The sequence below is a fragment of the Hippocampus zosterae genome, chromosome 16, assembly GCF_025434085.1.
Source record: "Hippocampus zosterae strain Florida chromosome 16, ASM2543408v3, whole genome shotgun sequence".
Lineage (NCBI taxonomy): Eukaryota > Metazoa > Chordata > Actinopteri > Syngnathiformes > Syngnathidae > Hippocampus > Hippocampus zosterae.
Genome location: NC_067466.1, coordinates 10,016,261 through 10,034,144, shown reverse-complemented (window position 1 = coordinate 10,034,144; position 17,884 = coordinate 10,016,261).

Below are 17,884 nucleotides of genomic sequence, written 5' to 3'. Positions count from 1 at the left end.
TTGGTTATTGATGTAGCCTCACTTCCCTTAATGGGCTCACGTAATGTTTGATGATATTTTGATTTCATGCGATGCTGCTGCAATTATCTGGACTACTATAATGCAATTTTCCTCATACATCTACGTTAATCAGTGTAATACTGCTCATTACTGCTACAACCGTAATGTCCATATATTTTGACTGCCATGGCCAACGTTGCATTAGTTCATTTTCAGGCATAGTTTCATTTTATTGTAGCTAGTCATGTAGATGAATAGACCGAATTTAGGACCACAATGGGGACTTAAGTCAAACTTCAGTCAAAATTAAGTGTGTTTATATATAAAATAAAAATATTAACATTCTTTTCACCTGGATTAACGCTGAATATAAATGGATTGTTCCCGATGACAAAACACACACGCTGACCCTGTATAGCGACCAAATAAAGAAACTACTTTAAAGTGCTTTTTATTGAGATTGGTGCATTATCTTAAATAATTGTTGCGCTGGATGCCAGCATAGCGTGAAAAATACGATCTGCTTAGCTGCTATTTCACATGCTGGCACCGTACGTATGACTTTGATGTAGAACTGCGCATCGTACTGTGCCGTTATGTTTGTTTTCGGCCAGTGTTTCATTGCAATATTATCAAAATACAATTGAATACACATCCATCCATTTTCCATGCTGCTTTGTTATACCGCCTTAGCCATGTGTGATATGCCCCAGCTACTTGCGACCGTGAACGGATAAGCGGCAGAGAATCAACTAACGGGCACTGTAATTACCATGACGTCATTACATTTTCAGTTCTAAATGTCATCCGAAACAATACGATTTGATGGTCGATGTTACATAATAATAGATATATGATTTTGTATTTCATAGCGTTCAAGACCCGCGGAAACAAAAGGCACTCATGTCATGCGATAAACACCGTGACGGTTCAAATGTCACAACATTGCCCAAATAATCAATATCTAATTGTAGTGTCATGATAGTTAATCGCTTACAAATGAGACATTGAAAATGTGGAGTTTGGAGCACAAATAAAAACACACAACAAATAAGACACGAGGCTAATTGAAGCCCAAGAAAATCAATGCGGTGACTTGTGTTATTCAAAAGTCGAGATCTCTTTAGAGGACGTTAACCCTCGCGGTTACCTTCAAATGTAAGAACTTTTTTACCTCGGCAATTCCAATCTCCAGGAAGTGATTTCAATTGTTTCATTGTTGTTCATTCGCCTTCGGCCTGGTTCAAATGTTGGCTTGAGAGTGGGTCCCATTCAAGTCTAATTTGTTGTCACCATACAGGCAGACGCCGTTTCTAAATTTGTCATGTACATGATCTATTTTTAATTGATGGTGTTATGCAGAGTTGAAATGATGATTTTAGTCTTAGAGGTTCCTGACAAGAGCTTCTGGAATGTGGCATGAATCTACGCTGTTGTTGAATTGGGGTGACGGCCTAAAATGAATTTCGCTTTTTTTTGTTTGCTTTGGTTTAGTGACGCCAGAGTGAGTCAACACCAAGATGAGATGAGAGCGTCTTGATCAGATGCATTCTCCATGTCACTTTTGTGGTCAAATAGCTACGACCTTGCCTCATTAATAAAACAAAAAATATATATACCGCTTTTGTTTGACGTTATTTTCATTTGAGAGAGCGTAAAAGGAGATCTATTAGAAGTTCTCCCACTACTACATTTAGGCTTGTGTTAGATTCGGGCCTTACAGCTTTTAGAAGACAATAAAAGTATAAGTTATAGCAACCTCAATATAATCCCAAAACAAATGTGTGCAAAACATTGATAGGGTTTCTTCAAAATTCCCCCCCAAAGTTCACTGATGTAGATACAGCAAGTACACCACACAAAAACATACCTTTACCCAATTGTTCCCATTAAATGAGTAAAAAGTCACAAAATATGAAGCAAAACAACCATAAACGTCAATCATATATTTGGAGTCTTGAAACATCAGATGCGGTCAAAGTGACTTCAAAGATAAACTGACTTAATGAGTCATGAGTCAAGTTCCAGCTCACAAAAGGCAGAGCGATGTCTCACACTCCGCATTCACGATGATTTTGTTATCCATGAAGTGGGGACTGTAATCAGAGTGCTTCTCATCTCATTTTCACACTTGTTGCGTCACTCAAATAAAATGAAAAGCTCTTCTTGGTAATTAAAGGAGGCATCGATCGGGCTGCACTTGTTCAGTCCATTTTTCTAGCCAAACATGTTTGAAAGAGCATGATTTGCCTCACTAAAAACGAGTCAAATAAAATATATTTCTGTAAAAGCTCGCCTCACGAAATAAAAGTAAGGTTAAGCATTCTTTTTTTTTTTTGTTTTTTGGGATGGACTTCAATCGTATGGCATGGTTTGATGACAAAATAACTTTCCATCAAACTCCACAAACTGTTTAAATAATACTTGGCGGGAGCGAGGTGCTGTTAGCAAATGGTAGCGCTATTATGGAAAATTGGAGGTGGCTGCAGCATGCCGTCTCCTCGCCGCTAATGGCCGCTTACAGAGCATTTACCCATCTAACTACTGCAATCATGCTATTTAGAGGAACAGTACAACACATTTAATGGGAACAATATTGGCCTCCCCCCACCCCCGTAAACGAAAGGGCGAAGATGAATTGTTGGTTAGATTGGTGCGAGACTCTGTTCCTTAACAGGTCCAATTTTGTGGGTATAAACAAAAGCTGAGGGGCAGAGTGCTGCGTCACTCCAAACAAAGGCCTGACAGACATGGGAACAAAAGCCAACAACAGGAAATAGATTGGTCTGAAAAAGGTCATTTTTGTGGTAGCCTCGGGAGGAAAGTTTCCCATACGACATGGTCCGCTTGGAGCGGTGTACAGCTTACAACTGTTGCCCGTTTTTTATGCATTTCAAGGATGACATTCTGATAGATAATATCTATTAGTCATTCTTATCATCCACTGTTCTAACCATTTAATGGGCACCACATAATTTACAGGTAGCTCAAAGGAATTCTATTGCAAAATTAGGCTGCGTGTTATGAAAAAAAATAACATACCAATTACAATTTTAGTATTGCCGACTACCCAGTAGAACAATATCCGATACAAAAGCTGTATCCAAAAAGAAAACTGAGCAGTTACATTTTGATTGAGATGAGTGCCATATTTAGATGCGGCGTTATGAATTTATTGATTCAACAGGCGGCTCGGGATAAATCGTCGGGTCTGGAGGAGCTCAATGGTCTAGCCAATCGGATACCTGAACGACAACGAGAGCAGGCGGTGGAGTTCGGATGCCAACCATCAGCTGCAGCCACGCCAGACATTTAGTCTGTAGCCGAGACGACGGAGCCCTCATTCTTCTTCATCTCACTTTGACAATGAATAGACGGTTTAAATGAAAGAAACTACAGTATATAGACCCGCTATGACGGAACGGGTGTTTTGCATTTTGCCCAATCCGGACCTTTATCGCCAGTGATTCAATAAATGAAAATACCGTAAAAATGCAGTAAGATGCAGGTTGTTTGGGACAAAGAAGCTGAAGCTTGTAGCCTAGTTCAATCGTCTCTATTCACCCGAACTTCAATCCACCCTCTGTTGTCAAGGTAGACGCATCAGATACAGGAGTGGGGGTGGTTCTTTCAATCAGAGGCTTCACCCTTGCGCCTTCTTCTCGTGTCATCTTACCATCCAGCAGAGGTTCATTATGCCGTGGGCGATAGACTCGCTTGCCATTGTTTGCGCTACAGTAGTGGAGGCGCCATGTTTCCACGGACCAAAAGAACCTCATTTGTAGTCAGTCTGGATTCCCATCAGGGATATTGGGCACAGTTTCTGACCTATTTCACGGGCCTTTTTACGGTCCAATTTCCGGGCCGGCCGGGGAAAGTGAAAAACAAAAACGCAGTTGTTTTGCTTTTCCATTTCAACGGTGGGCACAACCTGCATCGTTGCACTTGTTGCAAATCGGCAAGGTTTACTGTCGAGGTGGAGCAATGGCGGAAGAGAGGCGTCGGGTTATTTCATTTGCTTGCCTTCATCGGCTTATTACTGTTTATTACTTCATGGACTTCTCCGTGTGGAATTTGTACAAACCTACAGAATGCTGATTTTATTCGTTCATTTATGTTTTGCATCTTCTGGCCAGACTAAGGACATATGCGTTAAATCTTTCATCCCTGGTCTAAGGTTTTTGATCATTCACGTATTTTTCCCGATATTTCTGATGACGTGTTCTTTGCAAGCAACCCACATTCGTCAGAACTCGAAAGTCTGACATAATACATAATCTGACTTTCTTTTGAGTCTTCTCTGCTGGTCAACGATGACTTCATGGGGGGAGTACGTTTTGCTTTTCTACTTCGTCTACTCTTTATGAGCCGTTAGGCAAGCGGAGTGAGCTAGGTTGGGGGGTAGGCACGAAGAAGCTCAGCACTGTTTGTGTTGACAATTGCCAGCTCTCGGCCTCTAATGATGGCAAAACAAACGAGCGTGAGTATCGCGACAAGCTCAGCGTGTGTCACTTCATAATTTAATGGCATTTTGATTGCTGGCTCTGCAGGCGCTGGAATTATCAATTGGATGGCGCCGCTGCAGTTGTGCTCTCTGTTATTGGCGTACCATAGATAATGCATTATAGAGTCCATTTGCCCGACAATCAAGTGTTTGGTTTTCCTGACAAATTTGCTTTTACTGCCATTTTATATATACACAATATTGCACGCTTTGGTTTTCAGGCTGACAAAGGGCGATTGCTAAAGAGATAATGGGGGTGAGACCATATATTGCTGGGGGGGGGAGGGTAATAGAATAAACATGCAGGGATTTGGTCCGTCAATGGGAATGCCACAGCTGCTCTTTGTGATGGCACAATGCAGAGGTGCTGTGGAAAGGACGACCTTGCCAAACCTCTGCTCATACAAAGCTGCTTCAAATGGCTTCATTTACATGATAGTGTTACCACATTGTCCTTAGCGCCTCACCGGAGGACCGGACTGGCGAACTATGGCATGACATGTGTAAGTGTGAGGGCAGACAGAGGTTATCGGAAGGAGCACGCCCAGAGGAGAACCAGGTCCTTGCATTCCCAAGAATACGTGATACAGAATATAGAATATACAGGAGAATGTGCTTCATTATTTACTGCCCAATACGACAAGTGGTCACTCTGATTGGCGGTTAGCTAGCGATCGGTGCATGAGATAGAAGCACACTATGAAACAGGACACAAAATCAAAGCGACGGCAACAACAATGACATTATTTAGTTAATTAACATCAGCAGAACTTTGCCTTTTACTCAACCTTCTTCCTGCTCGCCGCTCCAGCAGTCAGTCCCACAAATGTGCAAATGACGCCCTGTGAGACTTTACATATAATTGAATGACGAGACACGACTTTAAAAAACAAACAAACAAACAAACATCTGGCCTTGCATAATTTGTCAAAATTCATTTCAAGTCAATTGCTAGGTTGGAATATGCATTAATTCCCATCTGTAACGACGGTTAATCCATTGTCTGTCTCATTGGCACATGCTGAGTGGAAGGTTCTGCACTCCATCCTTAAAGCCACGAAGGCGGATCAGCGCTCGGCAAGACTCAGGAACACCCATTAAGGGCAGGGGGGTCTTTATATACTTTCTTGATCCTTCATTCTCTTTCATTGGCTTTCCCCTCCTCCTGCCATGATGGCGTGATTAACCATCAGCAGCACAATGGGGGCACATGTCCCTTTGGCCACGGACAGTTCCCTTAGACCTGCGAGTCCTAATAAGGATTAGGCAAGAAGTTAACAATGAGTCCTTCAGGGGCCGCTAATGCTATTCCACTCAGTGTCACTTCTCATCCAAGGCTATTCACAATTCCATGTTTGAACATTAGCTATAATCCTCTTATATATCAAAGGTGAACAAATCATATTAATTTAGACATTGCCACCTCGTGGCACATTATGCACTCCCTGCAAGGAACCCAAATCACGCCATCTGTTCCACCTTCTCCACTTCCCGCTCCTCATATAACCCGGTGCACCTCCAGTCAGCTCTTTTGTCTAGGATTCACATCTGATTCAAGCAATATGAACAATATGTTTGATTTAACTTTCTTTTGCTTCTTGCCACATAGTAGAAATTAAGTCAACTGGTGTGGGTGTTCACGGTCCTCTTCTTGCCTAGTACTGCATCGACTGGAGCCAGTGAGACCAGAATTGTTCAATTTGTTAAAAAAAAAAATCCAAGAACAATGTTTGTTTTGTTCAGGAAGATAATTGAAATTGGAAAATGTATTGAGTCTCAATTTTTAGGCCTTTTCCTTTCAGAGCATCAAACATGGCATCATGGAACAGAAAAGCTACCGTATTTTCCGGACTATAAATCGCACTAGCCATAAAATGTATAATAAAGAACAAAAAAACATACATAAGTCGCACTGGAGTATAAGTCGCATTTTGGGGGGAAATTTATATACCGTGATAAAATCCAACACCAAGAACAGACATGTCATCTTTGAAGTCATTAAGAATTATTCAGATAACTGTAGCATAATGATAATGCTAACAAGTTTACCAAACCATCAGTGTCACTCCAAATCACTAAATACAATGAAATCGTCACCCTCGGTGTCACTTTGAATTAAAACTCATTCACTCCCAAAGACGCTTTTAAACGTCTTTTCAGACTTGGCTGGTACAGAATGAGTTAAGCAACTCTAACAACTTCAGAGGTAGAAGAAGCGGTGCTTCCTCTTCTACTTCGCTGACGTCAGAGTCATCGTAGTTATTTTTTTGTCAATGTGGAAAGCATCAACACAGGCCTAGAGCCCCCTCTTGCGGTTTAATGTGAAAATAACATGTCAAATGATAGAATGTGTTAATTATTTCACACATAAATCGCTCCAGAGTACAAGTCACACCCCCGGCCAAACTATGAAAAAAACTGACTTATAGTCCGGAAAATACAGTAATTGGTATCATGGCTACTCAGTTGTGCCGATGTCATCCCCAATACTTGTCATTGCCCCACTCGAGCTCATTTGCATTGTCACGGGTAGTGGGTATTCTGAAGTATGCAGTATTAATAAGGTTAGAGTACTCACATAATTTTGTGTTAAGCATTCATGAGCCTTCTAGTCTAATACATCGCCTTGATATCATTGCAAGTAGGTGATAGCCCATTTCAGGAGTTCTTCCATTTGTTCACTTGTGCCCCACCATCATTTCTACTTGACTCGCTGTTCTCTCACTCATATCACACATGAATTATCCTGAGATTGACTGATACTGGACTCCAACACGGGGAATAGAAGTTGGAAGTGTGCCTGGCTCATCGCCCCATGCTCTATTCTTCTTTTTCCATCCTCTTCCCTCTCGCACTATTGCTTCTGGATGTTTTTTTTCTTTTCCTCCCTCAGACACTCGTCCTCGTCACTCACCTGTCTGGGAGACATCAGCTGTTCCATTTGTCTGACAGACAGGTGCAAGCAAAGTCTGATGGAGTAATTTACCACAGATGTATAGAACATGAGTGATGAGACAAATGTCATTCATGGCGGCGGAGAATACGGCTGTGCTGCTGGATGGAGACCGAGGTGCATTTTCATTCATCACAAGTCCTGACACGTTGTCCCACTCCACCCTTTACATTGTCAATCGTATGTCTTTCAGCTCACTGGTGCCTTATATTCCCTACTTGCTTTCTAAAGTCTGTGCATACCCCATGAGGCATATAAAAAAAAAAAGCCGTACGCATCATATAAATCATGAAAACGGGTCTAAAGTTTCAAGTTTCATTTTAACAGTGGTTCCTATTTCCTTCAATTGAATGACGAAAAAAATGTTAGATTTTTTCATTAATGACGCCATTGAGCCATTTGCTCCATTGATTATGTTACTGTGTAACGTAATGTGGTTTTTTTTGGTTGTAAAATGTGTGCCTTGGCTTAGTGAAGGTTAGGAAATGACCAGTGCACTTAATTTACTCATAGAGTACTAAATACATACTGTTACGTTCTCCCAGAATACATTCTTGGGGAGGTTTGCTGGTTGGGTAACTAAAAAACTAAAAACACAAACAGAACAAATGGCCCATGAAACTCACCTCAATGGCCCATTGATTTATCAAAAATGACAACATAAGTAACAAACATAAGTAAACCTTAAACCAAAGGTAAGGTTCAGTTAGGGACTCACTCCAAACAGGGGTGTGACAGAACGGAGGAACCTGTTGGCATTAACAAATTCACACACTTTCAATGGAGGTGGGGCCTAATGAATGACATCAGGAATTGCAGTGAGTTGGGTTGGTCTTTTATGAGGTGATTAGCATTACTGTTAGCATTTTCTCGATGCTCCTTGCACATTTTTTGATTTTGTATTTTTGTGCTTGACTGATGGCCAATTAAAAAAAACGACAGAAACCCTCTCGGCAACTGCGACTGTCCTTTCCTTTTAACTTGGAATTTACAGTTAGGCGGATTCCCACCCCTCCATACCGCTGTGCTACATGCACACTTATTATTCTACTCTATTATTTACATATCTCAGAGTAGCTGGTCATGAGAATAGTGAAAGTAATGGAGCATAAAACCTGCCTGATGCAAAGCCCAGTGTGAGTCATATCTTCCATCACGATGTATTTGCTTTACCAGAAGCAGATTTGACTGAGCCGTGCTGCTGGCAGTTAATACCATCATTACTGAATGCTTTGTGAGAAAGACATCATTTACATGAGGAAGACGCTCGTTCTGTTGGCGGATCATTCTTTGCCATCCGTGGATTAACTGGATCCGATTTTAAAGGGATGCTTCACATACGCATGCCACTTGCTGCAGTGAAAAGTTTATATTTTGTGTATAAATAAGGAGATAACATCATATTTCATGTACTTTGAATAACTTAAGAAAATGATTGTAAAAATAATGTGTGTGAACTTTGGACTAGACTTGATAATATATACGCATGCTGAAATATTATGCCACTTTTTGTCCACCTTAATTCACCACCACGACTCCACTCGCAATATGGGCATAGCGACGCACAAGCTCAGTCCACATTTGTCTTAAATACTTGGCATGCCATTGGTTTTTAATCATCGCATCTCCAACTGTAAATCACTCTTTGTCTTGGAAACATTCATTGCACACACACGCCTGTCTGCTTTTTCTTGTGCACACCGGAGGCTTGACAAAACGTGTGTTGAGTACACTTTTTGTAAAAATGGAAAAAAAAAACCATTATTCGTGTCTGACCAGGCTCAGACAAAGTACGATTACAAAAATATTCATGAAGAAAAAAATAATGTCCAATAAATAAAGTATTAACTGAAATCGCTGGTCACAGGGTGCCAGGAAAAAAAAATACATGAAAGTAAAAGCAAGGTTCAACACCAAGAACACTCAAACAAAATACCCACAAGTCCAACAACACAAAAACAAAGAGCAATACTGGAACCACAAAAATACAGATAAACAAGGATTTATGAACAAAACGAATGACTATGAAAGGTATCGAGAGGTCGAGAACATCACACTTGAATCACAACAGCAGGCAAGGTCAGTAACCCGACAATGCGTAGCAGAAGTCAGAGTCCTTAAATACAAGGCGAGGCTTGATGGGAAAACGAGGCACAGGTGCACCTGCTGGAGGGCAACGCCCTTCACTCCAGCTGGAGCTGGAACACAATCAAGACAGCGCATGAAAAACATGCTAGTATGCAACTTATTTACCGTTTCTGGTCGGCCACCTTGCAAATATTTGCACTGTATGATGGCATTGCCTTTCCTTTGTGTCCTCTTCGTTATCCAATATGTGTGTCTATTGATGAGCAGGATATCGTAAACATGACGTCTCGGTAATTCTGAGTGAGACGTACCTGCGTTTTGGAAATGTTGCATTAAAACATGGACATACAGGGTGTCCATAAAGTCTCTTTACCATTTCAAAAATGTATTAAAAATGCAATTGATTAGATATTTGATTCACATTTGTTCTAGGGTATTCGGCGTTTATTAAAGTTTTTTTTCTTTTTTTCTAATGTGTTTTTCCCAAGCCAAACTAATTAACCAATCAAGACTCACATCCTCAGATAATGCCACTTTCCTTTATATGATGGTCACATCAGACTATTCAGTCTGTTTTTGGATTTGTCCATTTGTCTGCATTCACGGACTTGCTTCCTTTCACTCGACGTGGTTTTATTGATCGCACCCGACTCTCAACGGTAACCTTAACAACAAAGGCATTTTTGCGTATGTCTCCCTTCGTCACTCGGCTTTAAAATTGTGCAGCCTTTAGCCGCTAATTTGCCTCTTGTCTGCAGACAGGGCGGATGAAGATGATCAATACATAACACAAACCCTCAAACTACGAACCGCAAGTCTTCAGCGAGCGAGGCCGAAACGACGTGATTGTTCAACTCGCCACCAGGATAAGGCCCAAATAAAACGAATTCTTTGTGACACGGAGTAAAGAGAGGAATTGATCTCCCCACCTCCATTCCTTCAAAAAAAAAAAAAGAAACGTTTGTTCAGCAGAGCGATATATCTTTTCTGTCACCAACAATGGGGAGGACCACAAGCGGGGGGAAAACAGGAATCTATGCTTTTGCTTGATACTCTTCTTCATCCTTGAACAGAAAAGGCACCAAGTAATGGTCTTGGAGAACGTCAAAGAGCAAGTGAATCAAATCTGACATGGCAATTGTAGAGACTCGCTCCCCTAGGGGAGGGAATGGGGGAGTGATGCTGATCTCTGACCACTCCTGATCGAGGAGCATGGTGCTCTTTCACTTTCACATCCCTCCGCATCTCTGGAGAGAAGAACCAAACCATGTAGAGCAGCAAGACACGGTGGGGAGCTGATCGTCAGTCCGGTGATATTATCTGAGGTCACATGCGCAAGAATCAATGATTGTCGCTTCTTCTGCCGCCCCGGCTCTGCGATTTGTGCTCACACCCTATGGGAGCCAACAAGTCAGATGTGACAGCCTGCAAATAGCTTTATTGACATGGCGCCGGTAGCATCTGCGTTGATGAAGCAGTTTCAACAAACTGTTTGCATGGTAATGCGCAACAAATTAACACGCCGCTGAAAACATGTCTCCGGTGATGTGAGAGCAGTTTAAAGACAATTTTGCGATCAGCGTTCAGTTGCTCACGTTGAAATGAAGCAGAAATGGAATATTGGCGTTGTGGGCTTGAGCTAGCAGAGATATGGGGTGGGGGTGGGAGGGCGGGGGGGATTGAATAAAGAACAGCAGGGGTTCCAAAGCTGCAGCCACAGACGTGTTTTGTCATGAGCATATGTCTTAGTCAAGAGTCACAGAGCAATGGGACTGGCAGACGCTCAGGGTGAGATCAGCTGCTCCATTAGCACTTCACTGTGTGCATTCTCCCGACTCTCACCACCCACTTCCCTACGGACACAACACTCTTGTAGCTCAGTGGGCAAAGATGCAGATTCGATCGGTGAAGTTCATTTTTCTGTCATCAAAAAAAAAAAAAATTGTTAGTGAGAGCGTGTTTTCCGCTTGAGAAGTATTCTACATTTTGACATATTGTTACGTCCATTCAACGATAAAGGTGTGTCGAGCGCGATCCAAAACAATGACTTCCTACTTCTCCAAATCACAGGCGACAAAAACATGCGGTTTAGCTATTGCAACTACTCGTCTAATAATGTCTGAGATGTTGCACTAAAACTGCCATTTTATTAAAGTTAGGCAGGAAGACTAGCAAGGGACAAGTCGCCTCGTGAATTGTAGTGTATGTGGAGTTATTGGGCACAGAAGTACCCAAATCCGCAGAAAAAAAAGGGGCGATGCTTATCAATTGCTACATTATGTTTGAATTGTGAAAAATAGCAGAAAGTGTAGATGAAATTCTGCTTTTACTTTTATTCAGGAATAATTATGGTACAAAGGTTTGCTGCTACAAATAAGGAAAAACACTACGGGCTGGAATTGATGTAATTGATTTGGACCCAAAGTGCGCTAAACTGTAATGCTGCACCACTTTTCAGGTTTTACAAGAAACAAAGGCTACCGTTTGCCGGCTCCATGACACTCACTCTGTTATGTGCTGATAGTCCTGTTGACTGTCTTGAATTAAAATACTGTCATGACAGATAGGTTAGTGTTACGGTAAAAGCTTTTTTGAGTTGTAAAATGAGAGATCCATACAAGAATCAGATTGGTATTTATTAGAGCGGATTCAATTTAGCAAAAAAAAAATGTTTAAATGGTTCGAATAAGTGCCAGAGGGACTGGAATGAAGACACCTTGTTCAGCCTCAGGCTCTGTAGGGAGAAAGGTTGCAGAATTAACATAAATGGTCTGCCCTCCCCTCCCTGCCTTGTGGGCCTTTACGCCGTCACGTATGAGATTCCTCAAACCACGTGACGGCTTTAAAAGCGGTCCTCTCTCACTATGGGTTTATTGACTGCCAGTAAAGTTGCAGTCCATTGCAGAAATGTTGAACCATCAGTGGAAATATACGGCGGGGGGCCCAGTACCCAGGTGTGCCGTGGCAAACTGTTAAATTTGCCCATTTCTCTTGAAACGTGTAACAGCCTCTGCGGATCTTTACTGAAGGTGAGTCCCCAGCATCAAAAGGTTGGAAGAACATCGTGAAAAACAAAACAACACAAAAAAGTCATCAACTAAAACAAATGATCACTGTTGGGAATAATTGCAATGACTGTAGCTTAACAGTGGTTCAAATATAAAATGATTCCCTTCCTTTTTCTGTGGGGGGGGGGGGTGTACAAGATGAAAATAAAGCTTTTTTTCTTTTCAGAAAATAAATGTGCTGCTGTTTTTTTAAAAGGTGTTCACACACATGCATGTTGATTTGTATGTATGCGGGGTGTGGGGGGGGGGCAGGGGAGGATAGAGCATTTCTAACGGCTTTTGGATGTAGATAAATGGCTTACAGATGGCCTCACTCAATATATTCAAATGAGATATAAAAGTAGGGGGTGGTTATCAATACATGCATGCTTCTAGTGTGATATGATTCAAATGTCAATTGGCCACAACGTTTCAGCCATTCAAATTCTTACAATGAGCCAGACGAAATGATTTGTTTTCTTTTTGGAAGCCCCCAAAACACAAAAAGTCACTGAAGTGTTGTGGGAGCATGCTGTGGGTCGAGACTGTTTAAAATCGGCTTAATGCCTGCAGAAAAGCATTCAAATTATTTTTGAATTTGCAATGATAAAGCATCAAGTTTTCGTGTTTAAACTTCTCAAACTTAAGAGAAAAAAGAAAAACACTAAAGTTGTTTGACGTATAAATAAAAAATATTTCGAGCTGGATATGGTAAATATGATATAAAAGATGCGGTGAGGCATTGACACCTGTCCGTCAGTACCGATGGAAGATCGATCAGTCCGTCATTGATTGATTCCCGTTTTCACTGGTGGACGGACAAGTGACGGTAAGTCTGAAATATTGAACGAAGTGATTTTCGGCCATCCTTCAGCCTGGGTAAAAAAAAAGAAGAGGGGCATTTTGGAGGCGAAAGTTTTGTTTTACTGATGGACCTAAAGTAGCAGTGATGAAATGTAAATTTGCGATAAAGGAAGTACATTAAATAATAACGCTGACAGAGTCTGACAGCCTGCCCGAAATAATGATGACTGACGGGCTTTCAGGTCTTCATCCCATTTGAAAAATATTGAAGTTTCAATCTGAACATGAACATATCAGCAAGGATCCACAAAATGCAATTGCGCGTGGTGATGGATTAAAAACAATTGTTTTTTTTTAATCTTGGAAAAGAGCTCTTTATATGAGTCGTTTTCATAAAGATAACGTAAAAGAATACGTTAATGTTGTCGCGGTACAAACGAAAAGCATAGCACTTATGAGTCCATAGAGATTGCTCTTTTGTTATCACCTACGCCTATCCTATTCTTAGCAGATTTGCATAGTATCCGGGTGTTTGTTATGCATGAGCTTAGTTCTTATCCTCAGTAGGGTTATTGGTAAGCTGGATCCTTTCCGAGTTGACTTTGGGTAGAAGTCGGGGCACAACGTGGACTAGTTACTGGGAATTTTGTCGTCAATCCGCTTATTTTTTTGCCATTTCTCCACATTCATTTATTATTATTATTTTTTGCAATTATTCAGCCGTTTGATATGGTCAAGATCAATCTATAAACAACAGAAAGTGTTGTAATATATATGCCAGACCAATCACGGTGTGAAGAAAATGTGTGCGCGCCACACATTTTCCCACATCAGATTCAAAATTGCCCCATAGACATGCGTATCGAAATCAACGTACGATCAGTAAACAGCAAAGACGGATTCATGGATATTGACAATGAACCCTCCCACGGTTGGACTGCAGTAATAAACTGCCTGGCAATCAGTTTATTTCCGACGAGATAATTCTCTTCATTCACTCTTCTCAGTCCACAGAAAATGTCCTGGAGGAGTTCTAAGAGCTACTAATGCATCCCACACTACATAGTACGAATCAGCATAAATTGTATTTACCCATGTCTCACCTACAACACAAGGATGGAATAGAAACGGCAATGCGATTATGCACACGAAGAATTAATCCGGAGATGAGCGCAGGGTAATGTATGCTAATTATCTAACAGGATATTCTTACGTAGCAATTAGCATATCTGGGAGGCCAGACAGGGATGGTCGGGGCGGCCGGAAAGAGAGCGGGAAAGGACGCAGCTGCTGATAAGAAGTACAGCTTCTTTTTTTTTTTTCTTGGTTTGTTTAATAGCTGCTGTTTTTTAAATTTATTTGAGCATTTGATTTAAAATACGTCACACAATAATGCTAAAGTGCAATCCTAAATCCGTTTTTCAATTTCTTTCCGAATGTGAATATTGCAGCACTTAATGTTTGTAACAACGGTGATTCCGAATGTGTTTAGCTTTCCCCTAATGTGCTCATAAATGTGCTCTGCCAGTGTGTTTGTGTATGGACACATATATACTATCACTATTACAAGTGGTCATCCTATTGTGGCATATCAGACAACATGTACTTTTTTTGTATAAATTATTGACATTTGACAACAATGGTAACCGGTTTGAATTTCCCCTCTGTTTGCCTGGTCATTGCATAAAATGACCACGAGTCACACTGTATCAGTTCTGATTTTGGTGTTTAGGTGTAATCAGCCATGTAGAACACCAGCTTGCCCCCCCCCCCCAAAAAAAAGAAAAAAAAAGGCCCGGCCCTTTGTAAAACATCCATCTGTTTTGTGAATTGAGAAAAGCCCGGTCCCAAAGAGCTGCCGCTGATAAAAGGGTGAGCATGAGAAGGCCCAGCTGAAAGGACAAGGGTGGGCGGCGGCATCGGGACGCAGTCTGTCTGTGACACTTGTGCAGACCACTTGTATTCTTATGTTGAATCCGTGACTCCCCTGCTTGCATACAACTCGGAGATCAGAGACTGACAGCTGCCGGCGCAGAGGAGAAGCGGGCTGGGACGTGCGTCTGACAGATGCGCAAATGCATGCCGCCATGCGTGACACCGTCGGTCTACCTCCCTTTCGTGCTCTCTTAATCTGTTTGGCTAATATTTTCCATCGACTCGCCAGTGTACATATCACACGTCGTCTGTGACCTCTCAGTGGCGGCTCAGCGCCTGAGCCGATCGATTCATACAGTTGGCTCTCCCTTTCGTGTTGTCACCGGTGGACAGGGGAACAGATGATGATGCTAATGTCAGAAGTCTACAACGTCTTTCTGAATGACCTTCTACAAGATGTTTGTGTGTGTGTGTGTGTGTGTCTTTGAACGCGTTTAAAATTGTCGTAGGTCAGATATCAGTCACGTGTGTACCTGAGGCAGCAAGTATCTCACAATCATTGTTCCATTCCATCCCAGAATTTTTTTGATGGGGTTGATGTCAGGGTTTTTGAATGCTTTCACACCAAAACGTTACAGCAATGCTCTCATTCATCTTATCGGAACAGAAAATGTCATCCGTTTGCTCTACCGCTTATCCTCAAAGGCTTGGAAGATATTCAGCGCACGTATCGGCAGTCGTCCATTCACACTCAGATTGACACCAATGGGTCTTGATTTAACCTACGATGCATTCTTTTACAGTCCTGCAACCTTTTTGTGTTGTTAGCATGGCATGTCACAACCTGCCGGACAGCACTGAGGTCAGCTGAAAGGGATGCAGCGTAATTAAGATCAAAGTCAAGGCCCGGGGGCCAGATCTGGGCCGCCACATCATTTTACATGGCCCGCGAAAGCAAATCAAGCATGTCAAAATCCATGATGCTTACTAAAGTCTGAACCAAAATTTCAAATTGTCAAATGTAAATCACAATAACAGTCATTATTCTTGACTTCTGATTTTAAAACTACTTATCCATCAATTCGTTGTGTGCTGTATATGTAATATGTGGAGGTGATTCAACATTTATATGGTTTCCCAAAATTCGGAACGGTCCTCCAAGGCAAACCGTAACTAAAACGTGGCCCGCGACAAATACGAGTTTGACACCCCTGCTCTATATGTTCTGCTGCTCCATGTGTGTTCAAGTAACTGTTGTTTGAATGTTTATGGTTACTGTTGTAGATATGCAAATGCTTTTTTATGTCACTTTTACAGTAAACCTCAACCACGGATTTTCACCTCTTGCGGCTGGGGCACAAGCACGTCGCCTGCGATTAAAAAAAAAAAAAAAGGTGGATCACTGTGTTGTTGAAGCAATGGCTCTCCGATTTTGTCAAACAAGAATCTCACATTGGAACCCATTAGATTGTGTGAGTTTGTAGACGGTCTGTTTGAGGATTTGCAATACCAACCGCTTATTTGCATGGCCCAAAAATTCACAATATTGCATTAGTGAACATTATATTTGGAATATTTGTTTTGAACACAGGTGATGTGCTCGTGAGAGTCTTGTCATGTGTTCTGTGGAAAAGCCCTTTCTTTCTGCCATTGCTAGTAGAACCATATGTCTCCAGGGTCCAATCCCCCCCCCCCCCACTCTTTGATTCCCCCAAACATGAACACACTCCTGGGCCCCGCCTCCCCTCGGGCCAAGCGGGCCTCCCCTTTTCACCGGCACTCCCGATAACTGACGGCAGCTGCATTGATGAGCACAATGTGTGCGCCAAGGCAGCTCAGCTGGCCTCTCTCCCCACTTGACACCGGTTTGACCTGAGCTGTGTGACTTGTCCACCCTGCAGGCTGCTCTGCCTTGCGCCTCACGCAGTCTGTCTCCATATCTCTTCTCCCCACACACGCCGCTCGCAGGCAGGGCGCACCTCCAACAACGTGTGCATCATCAGGTCAGCCAGGTCAATTAAATTCAAATTGAAGATAAATGATTTGTAAATCATGTAGATAAGGGTCTGATAGGCCAAAGGGAGGCCATACTGCTGCTTTGCCTCCAGGCACATGATTTCCAAAGAGACAAAGTGACGAAGCATAAAAATGATGTGGAACAAAACATTTTTTTTAAATATTGTTTTTAATTTGGTTTAAAGGTAATTTGCTTGTTTGTTTGCTGGCAGGATGATGTGAAAAACGTAAAACCATTTCCATGATACGTTGGCACATGAAGTGACTAATAAGGATAATGCACGCAAACATACAAATGCTGGACTCTATTCTTGTCCTTCCATCCTACTTCAAGAACCAGAAGCTATTGTTCTGTTGATCCAAGAATTGATCATTTGTTGGTAATGTCTTGTTTCAATGACTAATATTGGACTAGGAGTTGAACAGACAAGTCATCCATCCCTGTTGTTTTATTGTAGGACTTCACAATAAAGGCCTGTCATTCTGTCCACTCCCTTGTTATTGTATGATTGGGGGGAAAAATAAAACATTGACAACAATGTGCACTTTTGGACTTTCTCTCTAACTAAAAATAAACCGTACACTCTTATCCATATC